The following is a 13,928-nucleotide window of genomic DNA, read 5'->3' as shown; positions in this document are numbered from 1 at the left end:
ATAACGAGACTCTGTTGATCTACGGAGACAAACCCAGTACGAGCCTTCGCATCATCTCGAGTATTCAAGCCCAGAAGTACTTGCGTAAGGAGTATCGTGCATTCCTTGCTCACATCGTTGATACGAGCAAGATAACGAGAGATATAAAAGACTTTCCAGTCGTATGCTATTTCCCCGACGTCTTTCCAGAAGAACCTCCCAGTTTACCTCCCAATCGTCAGGTTGAATTCAAAATCGACCTAGTCCCAGGAGCTACCCCCGTAGCTAAATTGCCCTATCGTTTAGCGCCTGCAGAAATGCAAGAATTGTCCAGTCAACTTAGCGAGCTGCTCAGCAAGGGCTTTATAAGACCAAGCTTCTTACCCTGGGGAGCACCGGTCTTGTTCGTAAAGAAGAAGGATGGATCATTCCGTATGTGCATCGACTACAGAGAGCTCAACAAACTCACGGTCAAAAACTGATACCCTCTTCCCCGTATAGATGACCTATTCGACCAACTACAAGGGGCGAGTTACTTTTCCAAGATTGATCTTAGGTCCGGGTATCACCAGTTACGAGTGCTTGAGGAGGATGTTCCGAAGACATCCTTCCGAACTCGATACAGACACTACGAGTTCGTGGTGATGCCCTTTGGACTGACTAATGCACCCGCAGTGTTTATGGACCTGATGAATAGGGTGTGTCGTCCATACTTAGATTAGTTTGTCATTGTCTTTATCGATGACATACTTGTCTACTCTCGGAGTGAGGAAGAACATATAAATCATCTACGACGAGTCCTAGAAACCCTAAGATCGGAGAAGTTATACGCGAAGTTCTCTAAGTGTGAATTTTGGATCCGAAGAGTTGAATTCTTAGGGCACGTGATTAGTGAGGAAGGAATCCACGTGGACCCATCCAAGATTAAAGCTATCGAGAATTGGTCAGCACCAAAGACGCCTACAGAAATTCGTCAATTTCTAGGCCTCGCTGGCTACTACCGCAGATTCATTCAGAACTTCTCTCGGATTGTGAAACCTCTCACCACGTTGACGCAGAAAGGAGTGACATTTGACTGGGAAGAAAAACAGGAGAAGGCATTCCAAACCCTGAAGCGAGCTCTATGCACCGCACCGGTATTGTCCCTTCCCGAAGGGACAGATGATTTCGTGGTGTACTGCGATGCATCAAACCAAGGGCTCGGTTGTGTCCTGATGCAACGGGGTAAGGTCATCGCCTATGCCTCGAGACAACTAAAGACGCACGAAATTAACTACACCACGCACGACCTCGAGTTAGGAGCGATTGTATTCGCTCTAAAGATCTGGAGACATTACCTGTATGGTACGAAGAGCACGATATACACTGACCACAAGAGCCTCCAACATATACTAAACCAGAAGGAGCTCAATATGAGACAACGACGGTGGGTCGAACTACTCAATGATTACGACTGCGAGATTCGTTATCACCCAGGGAAAGCCAACGTAGTAGCAGACGCCCTAAGTAGAAAAGAGTATTCTGGTCGAAGGGTCAAGACATTAACAATGACTATCCATTCGCATCTATCCGTACAGATTAAGGAGGCTCAGCTCGAAGCTTTAAAGCCTGAGAATGTGGCGGGAGAATCCTTACATGGAATGGATAAGAACTTGGAGGTCAAGGGTAACGGAGCCTATTATCTCATGGACCGGATCTGGACGCCGCGTCACGGTGGTTTCAGAGACTTGGTCATGAAGGAAGCATACAACACTCGATATTCCGTTCACCCAGGTTCAGATAAGATGTATCTGGATCTCAAAAAGTCATACTGGTGGCCTAACATGAAAGCAGAGATTGCTACCTTCGTGAGTAAATGCCTTACTTGCGCAAAGGTTAAGGTTGAATACCAGAAGCCATCAGGTCTTCTCCAACAACCGGAGATACCGGAGTGGAAGTGGGAGCGGATCACTATGGATTTCATTACCAAGCTACCCAAGACGACGGGTGGGCTGGATACCATATGGGTCATCATTGACAGACTGACCAAGTCCGCACACTTCCTACCTATCAAAGAAACATATAAGATGGGGAAACTCACCAAAATATACATTAAGGAAATCGTACGACTGCATGGTGTCCCTATATCTATAATCTCCGATAGAGATAGTAGGTTCACTTCTAGGTTTTGGCAATCACTACAAGGCGCCTTAGGGACGAGGTTGGACATGAGTACAACCTACCATCCGCAGACCGACGGACAAAGTGAAAGGACTATCCAAACCTTGGAGGACATGTTGCGAGCCTGTGTGATTGACTTTGGTAAAGCATGGGATACACACTTACCCCTCGTAGAGTTTTCTTACAATAACAGTTATCACACGAGCATCAAGGCAGCCCTGTTCAAAGCCCTCTACGGTCGGAAGTGCATATCTCCTCTATGCTGGGGTGAGGTGGGCGACACTCAGTTAGCTAAAGGACGGTTTCCTAACAGCGCCCTCACGGGTCCGGATATCATTCGAGAGACGACCGAGAAGATTGTACAAATACATGAATGATTAAAAGCTGCCATGGATCGACAGAAAAACTACGCAGACAAACGAAGAAAACCTTTGGAATTCCAGGTAGGAGACCGATTCCTTTTGAAAGTCTCACCCTGGAAGGGCACGATACGCTTTGGGAAGCGTGGAAAGCTGAACCCAAGGTACATAGGGCCTTTCGAGATTCTTGCTAGAATCGGCCCCGTAGCTTACAAACTCAACCTACCCCACGACCTAAGTAACATACATCCTACCTTCCATGTCTCAAACCTGAAGAAATGCCTGTCTGACGAGACTCTCGTTATCCCACTCGACGAGATCGAAGTCAACGAGAGCCTCAACTTCGTGGAAGATCCTGCGGAGATTATGGACCGGGAGGTCAAACGAACAAAACATAGCCACATCCCAATTGTGAAGGTTCGATGGAACGCTAAACGAGGACCGGAGTTCACTTGGGAGCGCGAGGATCAAATGAAACTCAAATACCCTCATCTCGTTGCTTAGTTGTACTATGATAACTTAGCTGCTTGAATTCTAAATTTCGGGACGAAATTTCCTTAACGGGGGGATGATGTGACAACCCAAAAATTTATTTCCGTCATTATAACCCGTTTCCGTTAATAGAATATTCTATTTTATAAAAGTTCCGTTAATTTGGGGTTGACAAATAAATAAATGTTTTATTTTATTTTCATCTTAATGTTATTATTGTCGTAATAAAATAAATAAAAACACATAAATTACATTTCCATTTAGTTGGAAAAAGTTTATTTTAATTACGACCATTTAACCGGGTAAAATTTTTAAACCTCGTTAAACATAAGTATCGGGTAGTTGTATACCGGGTATAACACCCAAGTCCTATATAAAGGTGGGTGGACACTCTTTAGAACTTTTTACACACTAGACACACTTTCTCTCTCTACTCTCTCTCCTCAAGTCCGATTTCATCTCCAAAAACCGCAAGTTTTCCACTCCAAATCGTAAGTTCTCTCATCCTAACTTGTTCTACAACCCATTGTATGTTGATATAGCACAAAAATATTCAAGAAAGACAAGGAAAAGGAGTTTACGGCCTAAGAACCTCCTTAGGCCGTGAACCCCTAAAAACTTGCCAAACATGCCCTAAATCTTTCCTTTAGGCTTAGAAACTAGTTTTGGGTTAGACCTTGAAGTGTTTGAGCCATAAATCCTCAAGTTTGAGGGCTTGAAAGAGGGTTTACGGTCCAAGCATATGCTTAGACCGTAAACACCCTCTAATCATGCAAATCAAGCCCAAAACACTTCCAAAACACATTTAGGCTTAAGATATGACTTTGGGACTTACTATTTCAGACTTGGAACACCTAAACATCATCATTTGAAGGGTAAAATAGAGTTTACGGCCCAAGCATATGCTTAGACCATAAACTCCCCTAAAACATGCCAAATGAAGTTTTAACCCCCTAAGAAGCCTTATACCCTCACTAGAACTTGTTGGGAATGAGCCAAGGACCTCAAAATCGAAGATTGGAGGGTACATAAGAGTTCACAGCCTAAGCCATGGGGATTACGACCGTAAACTCCCAAGGAGTGGTCCTAGGACCGTAAACTCCAAGGGAGTACTCTTTTGGAACCTTAAACACCCCTATAGCCTTGTATATTGCCTTAGAATCACTTCTAGAACCACAAGAGGCTTGAAAACACTCAATTACACTCCTCCCATGAGTTTACGGCCGTAAAATCATGGGGGATGTGGTCTCCCAGCCGTAAACTCACCAAGGGTGAATTTGTGAGGAGTAAACTCCATAGTGAGGCCTAAAACTCCTTCCTAGCAACCCACTAGCCTCCTAACACTCAACCATAGAACTTTTATTTACATTAGGATGTCGATATGTGTTTATTTAAATCACTAATTATTTGTAAACATATGTCTTCATATGTTATTAGGATCATAAAGGGTGTACAAGTCTTTACTTGACACCAAACGCTCATCCGACACTCCCACCCGATCTACTCATTACAGGTGAGTTCATACCCCTTAATGAACCTTTTTAAATGTTTTTACATGTTTTAGGGAGGGGGGATACAAGTATAACACTACAAGTTTTATTATCAAATCATATGTTATTCACAATTTACCATCAAAAAAGGGATTTCTCTACACTATTAGCTACTTACCAATAAAACTGTTTTTATTAATTATCAAATGAATTTTTAAGATTTAAATTGTTGATAAACTATTTTCAAAACTGTGTTAAACCACTTTTCTTTTAAAATATATCTACATTAATATATTTATATAAGTAAGACTTGAAGGACTTAGCACCGATAGCTCGCCTTATTTCCTGTTCTTGTTTGATGTGGTCTTAGGGTATTTGTTGTCTGTCCAACTGTCGTTGATTTCTTAGTTATATATCATATATATTTGGGTTAGATATGAAAGTATTCATCTTATACAATACCTTTGTTATTCAAAGGCATAAAATCATACACTCTAGTTAACTATAATAGGTATAGTTAAGACTACCGCTCGTTACCCCTACTACTACTATACTCACTATAACTGTTAGCATTACAAGTAAATACACGTATAAGAGAACACTCTATGAACTATACTAAAAGTCTACTATACTATAACACAAGAGAATACACTAATCCAGAGTATAACACACTGTCTCATTATAAGGCACTCTACAGCGCTTACACCATGTAACCAGGGCTTCCCGGAAGGAAAGGAACACTACACGTATAGATATATACTGGACCTATGCTATTACATCCCGATTGTTAATTTCAGTCCAAGCCCACTAGGCCTAGGGATGGCACTACATCGCTACACTACGTATAACCGGGAAGGTCATCGGGCTCTCTATTATCATTAGTTGGTTACATGAGGAATTACATACATATCCAAATTAATACACTAAGACTTAAAGTCTAACTAACATCCCGAAGTAAATAAGTATCTACGGCTAATTGAAGCTTATAACACTACTACTATCAGCAGACTTAACGTCTACTCACTTTATTTTTATAACTGAAAGTTGTATGGAATTGCTTTTATACATTCAAAGGATTTAACTTATAGATGTACATTATAGGAAATATCGGATTTCCTAGGGATTTCTATTACTCATATACAAAAGTTTCAGTTTTATATTACAATGTTTGTGAATATTTTAGTACAAACAACGTCACTAAATTCTTATGAACTCACCAACTTTATGCTGATACTCGTTTTCAAAATAACTTGTATCCTCAGGTCAAAGATAGACAGGTACTGGTGCAGCTTTTGAGAAGATGGAGCATATACAAGACCCATCTTTTATTTTTGTTATACTTTTGGTGTCTATTAAACTTTACAAAACACATTTGTAATTATAATGACTATATTAATGGAATGGTTGTTGATTTTTGTTTTTACTATTATGCAATTGTAATGATATTGTACATGAAGTCCTCCACCCCAGAACGTATTCCGCCGTTCTCGGTTTTGGGGTGTGACACAACAACCTTATGTCCAAAATTATAATTCCTTACACAAACATGTGTTGCAATCAGAGATTTTATCTTAAAAGTACGTTCATTGTACTTCCATGAAGCATGGAACTTAAAAGAACATGGTTTTTTTTTTTGCATTTTTCCTCCCACACCTAGAAATAACTTTGCTTTTATCACTCTTCATGAACCAAAGTTGGTATTTATTAGCTACAATGTAGTTAGTTAGTGCAAACCTTAAATGAGCATGAGACATATATAACTCACCAACAGTTGGCTTAATTTTGTTTCAATTGACAGTAGGATCATGCACCTTGAATCTCGACACCCACTTCCAGCTCATTTTCATCTTCAAGATGTTCTTGCTCATGTTTTTCCTATTATACATCTTCAACATCAGCTTCATCGTCCCATTGAAATTGATTATTATTTAACATTTTTTTCATCATATAAAATGTTAATAAAAGGGTCTTAATACCAGGTAGATTTAGGATTGAAGTTATTTGGATCAACATCCAACAATCCTAAGTAAAGAAAATCATCACCAGACTCTTCATCACATTTGCATTTGATCTTTGTCTTCTTTTTCATCTTTGTTTCTTTACTGTTCCTTCTCAGTAATGATTATGTCATCACGTGACTTCACTTCAATAATCGTGTTGTAAGCCCTTGAAAACCCTAGAAAACCCTCTTTTGATGTAATTGTATAACCATGAGAGGTTATACAATCATCTTGATAAAGGTGGTGTCTAGTATGCATGTTCCGAAGAATTTGTACTTGAGTGGAAAGGGGCAACCAACAAGGACTAGATTATTAGTTGGTAATTGGGTAAGGGTAATTAAATGGAATGACATTTCTTTAACGGTGGACAATTAGTAACAAAAAAATATTGGGGTTAAACCAAAACAAGAGTGTATAAATAATGGCTATTATAGTATAAACCCAATTTATAGATCGTCTTCAAACACAAATACTAAAATCAACTTTGACTCTTCGTGAAATCAACCAGAAGTCCAAAAATTGTTTATGTATGGGAAGAGTATGTTTAATCATAGTAAGAGTCTAATGATGTTTCCGGATTTACAGAAATGAGAAATGTTTGTACTTTGACTCTTTTGATAGCGGACATTAACTCTTTAGTGATAGGATTTCCAATCGACTCTTCTGGTAATGGAGGTGGCGATTTAGGCTTTGGACTTTGATTATCCATGTGATAGGATTTCCAATCGACTCTAGGGCTTGAACTATAAGTTCGACGGTGAGCGAACTAAATGGATAAGGGGGGATATGTTTAAGAATTGAGCCACAAGGATGTTCAATGGGTTCGAAAGTCTTTTGATTCTAGGCAGCCGACCCAATTCTATGGAAGTCGCTATAAGTCAAGCTTATCGACTATCAAAGGAAGTTCGGTTAGAACTTGTTCTTTCTTTTTTTCTTTTTGAAGGAACGAGACTCAGAGTCAAAGCTTTCATGTAACGGTGAGTCACCAACTCCGGGAGTAGCTCCGGCGATAGAGAGTAGGGAGGAGGCCAATGGGAGTCTCTATTTGAAAGGGGGTGGTGTAAAGTTGTTGTAACCGGGTAAGAGTAATTAAATGGAATGCCATTTCTTTAACGGTGCAAACTAGAAATAAAAAAATATTGGGGTTAAATAAAAACGAGAGTGTATAATAGTGGCTTTTATGCTATAAACCCAATTTGTAACCCGTCTTCACACACAAATCCTAAAATTAACTTTGACTCTTCGTGAAATCAAACCAGAAGCCCATAAATTGTTTGTGTATGGGAAGAGCAAGTTAAATCATTATAAGAGTCTGATTAAGTTGTCGAATTTACATAAATAAGAAACATTTGGACTTTAACTCTTTAGATGGCGGACATTAAGTCTTCGGTGATGGGATTGCCGATTGAATCTTCTGATGATGGAAGTGGCGATTTAGGGCTTGGACTTTGATTGTCCATGTGATGGTGCGAGTGATGAAGAAGAAAAAGGAAATCTAGGGCTTGGATTATAAGTTCGACGGTGAGCAGACTAAATGGATAAAGAGGAATAGGTTTAAGAATAGAAGGAAGGAGACTCAGAGTCAAAACTTTCATGTAACGGCGAGTCACCGACTCTGGGAGTAGCTCCGGCGGTAGAGAGTAGCGAGGAGGCCAACAAGAGTCTCTATTTGAAAGGGGATCGGGTAAAGGTATGGGAACAATTGAAATCTTATCAGTTTTTATATAACAAAATCAAAAACCAAAAAATTTTATGAGTTAAAAAAAAAAACAATAAAACAAAAGCTAAAAAGAATAAGAAGGGTATAATAGTCTTTTTGAGTCTGAAAGGGACTAAAATCGCAATAAAATAATACCACAGGGATGATCCGAGTGGAAAATAAAAGTTATGGACCAAACATGTAATTTTAATCAAACCACATGAACGAATTCATAAATTTACTCGTTTAATACTAGTTAAGGCCGGATACATTTAAGTTGTGCTATTTTACATGTCAATTTGATATGGCATACGGCCATAACACTCTTTTTTCAATGCTTTTGTACCTAAACCTTCTTACCGGAAAAAAAAAATCATAGTTTTTAAATAAATAATCCCAAACACACCCGTAACTATGAAGTTATGGACCGAAACATATATTTTACTTTTTAAAAATTTATCTACAAAATCTAATGGTTTTAAACTCATTAGCCATCCTTTTTTTGCCGGTGACATTTATCATCTCCACACAATATCACTCAAATTTTACTCTTCACGTTCATTTCATTACATTTAATTGTAAAATTCAAAATATGAGGTCCAACAAAACCCCACACCCATCTCTTGTTATCCTCATGGAGATGTGCCAGAAGGTAGCCGCTAAAATAGAATGTAGAGGCAGCAGTGGAACAAATATTTGGATGATGGTGTGTTGGAAATATGGGTATAGCAAGAAGTGTGTTGAAGATCAAAATTTACTTGGATTACTACAGGATTATCTGGACACTTTTCTTTAAATCTATTTCCCCTTGGTACATCTACTTGGGTGTCCATAAATAATTCATCTGGATAATCATATGACCAATAGTAGACAGTTAAAATAAAAAGCACAAAAACAAGCAAAGTATCAGGTTTGCTTTAGATTGTTCAAACTCTTAGTAGTTCCAAAAGGTGGCATATTGTGAGTATTTTTACTTATACTATCTTGAAAACTGGATTAGGATGCAAAAACAAAGGTTTTTGAAAGTTAGAAGTCATCTTAAGCCACATCCATCCTCTTTATTTTGAGGTGCTACTTTTGAAGGTGTTTTTTCACTACACTTTTATCTGAAATATCTTTATGTTTTAGGGTGTTGTTCACTGTAAGGGGCTCTATACCTTGACACCACTATTCATCATGGTTGGGATAAAACTTTGTTATATATGTGCACCCCACATCACCTTACTTGTATTAGATCACCATATAAACCCATTTCAGCGATCATGAATTACAGAAACACCAAAATGCTTGGTTGATACTAAAATTACAGTGTCCATCACCAAAAATCACTAAAAGATAATCAGTTAAACCAATCTAACTCCATGCAATGAAACCCCTTGCCACAAAATAGAGTTGTTCAGCCTACTTCAGACACTAATAAGCTATAACTGAACTACAATGACAGAAATTCTAGTGTAGAGCCATGGTGGCATTCACCATGATATATTAATAATCTCCGGGATTTTCAGTTGGTATCAGAAAAGGGAGATAGATATAAATGATGGTGAATGGCATGGTGGCATTCACCATCATCTCAATAATAAATAACCTAAAAGATAAAACCAAATATTTTATATGAATAAAACAGATGCATTACATACACATTTCAAAGCAAGGGACACCAAATCACATAAAAGGGAGATATATAAATGATGGTTATCAGCTTGATAACGAGAACATAAATTGCAAAATCCCAAGAGTGGTAACAAGTCATGACTCATCTAAAAGATTAACATTCACAGATTCATGCGGGAAATACCACCCCTCGTATGAAAGAAACAATCCACCATGTCCACCTCCATTATCAACATCACATCTTGGGTATTGTGACCAAGGGTCAGCCCACAACTCTGGTTTAACAGCAGCACCATGAGCCTCTTCACTTATAAAGAAACCATGTTTCTCTCCTGTATCTTGAAAAGGCACCCATTCCATTTCACCAAAGTCTAGTTTATAAACATTGAATACATATCCGTAAGCTGAGCTTCGCATCACATAAAGGTTTTCACAGCAACTTACAAGCTGCGGGAAAAATAGGTGCGGATCATCCACAAGAATCTTGGTTTCGAGTAAAGTCACTTTGGGCTCAGGATTGATTGTGAATTCACATAAATTAAAATTATTTGTGTCTACAGTATATATCTTCCCCTTAAAAACATGTAAATCCCTACAAAATTTGAGGTCGAAAGTGGAGGAAACACAATTCCATGTTCCCTCATCCTCTATAGAAAACCATATTTGATTCTCGGCTAACACAACAAACACCAGTTTAGAGATTGAAGGTGAAAAGACAAGGACAGAAGTAACGTCTGATACATAATCAGGCATCCATGGGGCAGGAGGGAAATTAAGTTCATGTCTAGTGATAAGATTCACAAGCCAGAAGTCCTTATTGGTTCTCATCCTGAACAAGATCAAGTAACCACAAGTTAATCCATATAATACATTCCAGCAGAATGCGTTAGTGTGGTTTTGTACACTCTTCCTTCAGAGTCCTCTAGGTGGCATTTCCTATCCTTATTATTATTACAACGGAGAGAGATATCCATCAACATTGGTGGTTTGGATGCCATAAACGTTTTCTTGTAAGTGACTAATACTGATCTCCATGACTTACAGACTCCACTCAATGCAATAAAATCGATGCTCCCAGTTGCATCATAACTAATAAAAGCACATCATGGTTGAGGTATGACCAAGGTCCCACATCATCAGTCATCATAGTCTTACTGCTAGATGCATCATCTTCAATCTGGTTTCTAGTTACTCTCCTTGTTGTACTCATTCCTACACTTGCAAAAGACAAAATAAACATTCTTGGTAAAATGCAAATTGCACATAATCTTAGAACACTTGTAAACAGAATAAGAGAAAACAAGCACAAAAATGAATGGGATCCGCAAGTGAAAACAAACAAAAAATATCCACAACGCATAAAAACTAATTAGCAGTTCTACAAAGATGAATGCTCTTAACAAAGAAATGGTAGATCAGCTACATGGTAAAAAAATTCCTTTATGTATCTCTCCTTACCCTAATGCTTTTTCATGTGTTGATGCTTCTTGTAATCAGGTGTAAAAATACCAAATTTAAACAAACCCTGGATAATCCAAACACTTGAAAGAAACGCTATATCAATTATCCAACTATCATAAGACATCATATATAATCAACAAAACATAAAAGACCAAATAATTACAGAATAGAAACATTTCAAGTAACATGAATACTTATCACAACAAATGAAACTCAAATTAGTAAACAGTTCAAATTTCAAAATGCATTTCATGAAACATATACAGATAACCAAATCATCTAAACTAACCTTAGTGATGTTACCCGATCAAATGAAATCCGATGTGCTAAAGAGCTACGGTCAGATGCGTGGCAAAGGGGAATAGCGAATGAACCTCACGAATGTTTAGTGGTTTGTGTGGCAGCGGTGTTTTTGTCTGCGAATTGTCTTCGTTATATTAAACTTAAAGCATAAATTATACATTTCGTCCGTCTGGTTTGCCCAAATTTCCAACTTTGGTTTTAGTATTGGACTTTGATTTGGCTTGGTCCCAATGGTTTATATTTACTTGTGGTCCTACATATATGAAAAGATAATCTTATCTTTTTAATATTTTTTTTTTGACAAAACTATAAAAATAGGCCCTATGATTTGCATTTTTTCTATAAACAATTTAGGGATGTCAAAAAGTCCCGTGGAACCCCGTTCCTATGGGGTCCCCATCCTGTTTGAGAGAATTTTTTTTTAAAAAATTGGGGGCGGGGGCAAAGTTAATCCCCGTTTTAATTTCGGGAGCGGGGGCGGGGATAGGTAATCCCATCCTGAAACCCCCATGGGGACCCCGTTAATAAATTACACATATATTTACATATATTAATTATATAAATATAATAAACTATAACATAATTTTCAGCTTCCAAAATTCATCAAAAAAATAAGTTTTTAAATTGTTAGTATAATGTGAAAGGTAAAAAGTTCACACCTTTCTCATTACGGTTGTTAGATCTCATGCTTATGGAGTTTAAGGATTTTTTCCATCTAAAAATTGGGACTTTAAGTGTATTGAGTTCATCTAGAGATTTGGACTTGGGACTTTGAGTGTATTGAGTTCATCTAGAGATTTGGACTTCAGATCTGGACCTTGTGAGGTCCTTAGAGTCCAAAGGTCCATGCTTTATTCAGCCATAATAGAGCTTTTGAATGAAAACCCCTTAATGGGTCATGTTATTGGCATTTCAAGCACTAAGTTTCATGCATGGACGTAAAGATTGTGGCTTTACGGGATAATCGAGCCTTGGGAGGTTAGATCTAGAGTTTGGGGTTGCTTTCTGTAACGCCCGTAGATCCGGGCTAGTCAATTTAGAGACAATAAGCATCAAAAATGAGTTTTTTATGGAAGATTATTTAGAAGGATTAATCTTAACTAAGTTATCGTATATGTTACAAGGGTTCCGTACATATAAAGAACGCCGAAATCCGAGTTATAACAAAGAAGTTATGGCCCGTCGAAGTTTTTCGGCAAAATCGGCACGACACAACGCGACGTAAATAGTGAATTTACGATAGAAGACTTTTTAGCCATAGCAATCTAAACAAAAGGCATATTATACATTAAACCAAGAGCATACATAAAAAGAACTCCCAAATCTGACTTCATATGGGGAAGTTATGATTTTTCTAAGATTTGGCATAACAGTGCACGACCCAAAACTTGAATTTTAGATCGAGCAGTTTTTGACTAATGCGACCTAAATGAGAATTGAAGATCTCACTAATAGGAACTCAACGACAAAAAGACAGATGAAACAGAGTCAGTATGTAAAAGTTATGAATTTTACGCGGACATTTAATAGTGTAATCACCTCATACTGTTTAAATTTAAAATTGGTCGAGAATTAGCCGACAGAGTCAAAAGGAAAGTTGCAGATCCTATTTTTACCAATGTGTGGATATAAAAAACGTCAAAAACGGAGCTCGTATATGAAAAATATGGACAAAGCTTAGTTGCTATTCTTCGAGCGCGATAAATACGATACAGTTTTTGTAAATCTGAGATAAAAGAAGAGTTAGCCAACGGGGATTAATGAAAGTTGTGGTACACATAAATACCAATGTGTGGATATAAAGAACGTAGAAAATGAAGCTCGTACTCGGAAGATATGGATGAAACTTAGGGGCTACTTTACTATAAAACTCCTATAAATAAGGGATGAATCCTTCATATTTTCTTCACACCATAAGCCTTTCTTTCTCTCTCTAACTTCTCTCTAGCCTCCCTAAACCCCTCCCAAGTCTAGGGAACCTCCTTAGCACAAGAAGGAAGCCTTGGAGTGCCCGACGGCTCCAAGCGAAGCCCGGTTTTTAATAAAAACCTGCTGTAAGTGAGCTACGCGCTATGCTATTTTTAATATAGCTTTATTTAATTATAGTAATATTATTAGGACCTTAGAATAATTATTTGCACTATCATTATGGGTTATATAAATGTCGTTATAATGTCTTTTTAACCACTCGCAGTACAGGAAATCTGGTTTGGAGGGCCGCTTGGGTTGCTGGATTCAGAAGTAGTATATGCCAAAATGATCCTGCCCTCCGGTGTTCCATGTCTGGCCCCTGTCTGTACATAGTGGGTGAAAATTATTGTCTAATGCTTATGTAATAGTAATAATAACTAGACTATTAATTAGTCGCGGT

The 13,928-nt window shown here is 38.0% G+C and overlaps 1 long non-coding RNA gene across 1 annotated transcript; it reads right to left on the bottom strand.

Annotated features, from left to right (window-relative positions):
• Nucleotides 1-9,768: 9,768 nt before the first annotated feature.
• LOC145086327 (uncharacterized) lies at nucleotides 9,769-11,753 on the bottom strand. The gene is made up of 2 exons (XR_013700383.1): nucleotides 11,544-11,753; nucleotides 9,769-11,005 (listed from the first exon to the last, which is right to left on the bottom strand). It is a non-coding gene; the product is annotated as an uncharacterized LOC145086327 (long non-coding RNA).
• Between the last annotated feature and the right edge of the window lie 2,175 nt (nucleotides 11,754-13,928).

Source organism: Lactuca serriola, chromosome 2 (genome assembly GCF_051521515.1).
Source record: "Lactuca serriola cultivar US96UC23 chromosome 2, Lser_US96UC23_V15, whole genome shotgun sequence".
Taxonomy (NCBI): domain Eukaryota; kingdom Viridiplantae; phylum Streptophyta; class Magnoliopsida; order Asterales; family Asteraceae; genus Lactuca; species Lactuca serriola.
Note: the sequence above shows the minus strand (reverse complement) of the source record. Positions and strands in the feature narration are given on the sequence as shown.